We start from the raw sequence: 2,647 nt of genomic DNA, 5'->3' as shown, positions 1-2,647 counted from the left end.
TTGTCCTGGTTCAAAGATTCTAGATGACAGCTTCCTGTCATGCCATTTTTTTTATTTTTCTTTATAAAGCTTGGCATTTTCGAAAGTAGTGAATCTGAATTCCTCTAGTTCATTTAGCTGGAGCAACCTTTTTTCTCCAGCTAATTTGGCATCAAAGTTTAGGAATCTGGTTGCCCAGTAGGCTTTATGTTCCAGTTCCACGAGCAAGTGACATGCCTTACCATACACAAGTTGGTATGGAGAGGTCCCTATAGGAGTCTTGAATGCTGTTCTGTATGCCCACAGAGCATCATCCAAGCTTCTTGCCCAATCCTTTCTACAGGTACTTACAGTCCGTTCTAGGATTCTTTTTAGCTCTCTGTTAGAGACTTCAGCTTGTCCGTTAGTCTGTGGATGATATGGAGTTGCCACCTTGTGGCGAATCCCATACCGGACCATGGTAGAGTAAAGCTGTTTGTTGCAGAAGTGAGTGCCCCCATCACTGATTAGTACTCTAGGGACCCCAAACCTGCTGAAGATATATTTCTGGAGGAACTTCAGCACTGTTTTAGTATCATTGGTGGGTGTGGCAACGGCCTCTACCCATTTTGATACGTAGTCAACAGCCACCAGAATATAAGTGTTTGAGTATGATGGTGGAAAAGGTCCCATGAAGTCAATTTCCCATACGTCAAACAACTCAATCTCCAAGATTCCTTGTTGAGGCATGGCGTAACCATGAGGCAGATTACCAGCTCTTTGGCAACTGTCACAGTTATGTACGAACTCTCGGAAATCTTTATAGAGTGTGGGCCAATAGAAGCCACATTGGAGGACCTTGGTGGCTGTTCGCTCACCTCCGAAATGGCCTCCATATTGTGATCCATGGCAATGCCATAGGATCCTCTGTGCTTCTTCTCTAGGCACACATCTCCGGATTATTCCGTCTGCACATCTCTTAAAGAGATAGGGTTCATCCCACAAGTAGTACTTTGCATCAGTAACTAATTTTTTCTTTTGTTGCCTGTTGTACTCTTTGGGTATAAACCTTACAGCTTTATAGTTTGCAATGTCTGCAAACCATGGTGTTTCTTGAATGGCAAATAAATGCTCATCCAGAAAAGTCTCAAAGATCTCAGGAGAGGGGAGGGACGTCCCTTCTACTGGCTCTATCCGGGACAGATGATCAGCCACTTGGTTCTCTGTCCCTTTTCTGTCTCTTATTTCTATATCAAACTCTTGCAGAAGCAACACCCATCTTATGAGCCTGGGTTTTGAATCCTGCTTTGTGAGTAGATATTTGAGAGCAGCATGGTCAGTATACACAATCACCTTTGATCCTACCAAGTATGATCTAAACTTGTCAATGGCATAAACCACTGCAAGTAATTCTTTTTCTGTGGTTGTGTAATTTTTTTGGGCATCATTTAAAATGCGGCTAGCATAATAAATGACGTGCAGAAGCTTGTCATGCCTCTGCCCCAGCACTGCACCAATGGCGTGATCACTGGCATCACATATTAGCTCAAATGGTAATGTCCAGTCTGGTGCAGAAATAACTGGTGCTGTGACCAGCTTGGCTTTCAGCATGGTCAGTATACACAATCACCTTTGATCCTACCAAGTATGATCTAAACTTGTCAATGGCATAAACCACTGCAAGTAATTCTTTTTCTGTGGTTGTGTAATTTTTCTGGGCATCATTTAAAATGCGGCTAGCATAATAAATGACGTGCAGAAGCTTGTCATGCCTCTGCCCCAGCACTGCACCAATGGCATGATCACTGGCATCACACATTAGCTCAAATGGTAATGTCCAGTCTGGTGCAGAAATAACTGGTGTTGTGACCAGCTTGGCTTTCAGCGTTTCAGTGATCAAGACAGGAGCTGAATGAGTCTCCATATACCGAGAAGTCATCCATGAAGACTTCCAGAAATTTTTCCACCATATCAGAAAAAATAGAGAGCATGCATCTCTGGAAGGTTGCAGGCGCATTACACAGCCCAAATGGCATCCTTCTATAAGCAAACACTCCAGATGGACATGTGAATGCTGTTTTCTCTTGATCCTGGGGAGCTACTGCAATCTGGTTATAGCCTAAGTAGCCATCCAAAAAGCAGTAATAATCATGACCTGCTAGTCTTTCTAGCATCTGGTCTATGAATGGTAAAGGAAAATGATCCTTTCTGGTGGCTGTATTGAGCCTTCTGTAGTCAATACACATGCGCCACCCTGTAACTGTTCTTGTAGGAACCAGTTCATTCTTTTCATTATGAACCACTGTCATGCCTCCCTTTTTCGGGACAACTTGGACAGGGCTCACCCAGGGGCTGTCAGAAATAGGATAAATAATCCCAGCCTCCAGTAATTTGGTGACCTCTTTCTGTACCACTTCTTTCATGGTTGGATTTAGCCGCCTCTGTGGTTGAACCACTGGTTTAGCGTTCCTCCAATAAGATTTTGTGCATGCATCTGGCTGGGCTTATGCCCTTAAGGTCACCTATGGACCACCCAAGAGCTGTCTTGTGTGTCCCTAGCACTTGAATAAGTGCTTCCTCTTCCTGTGAAATTAAAGCAGAGCTTATGATCTCTGGAAAGTCCTGAGATAATCTGCAAAGCGAGCAAATTGCTTATCCTGCTCCTCTTGGCGGAGTTTTTGAGGATAAG

The sequence above is a fragment of the Arachis ipaensis genome, chromosome B03 (genome assembly GCF_000816755.2).
Source record: "Arachis ipaensis cultivar K30076 chromosome B03, Araip1.1, whole genome shotgun sequence".
In the NCBI taxonomy this organism is placed as follows: Eukaryota; Viridiplantae; Streptophyta; class Magnoliopsida; order Fabales; family Fabaceae; genus Arachis; species Arachis ipaensis.
The sequence above is the reverse complement of the archived record's forward strand: the minus strand, read 5'-3'. Positions refer to the sequence as shown.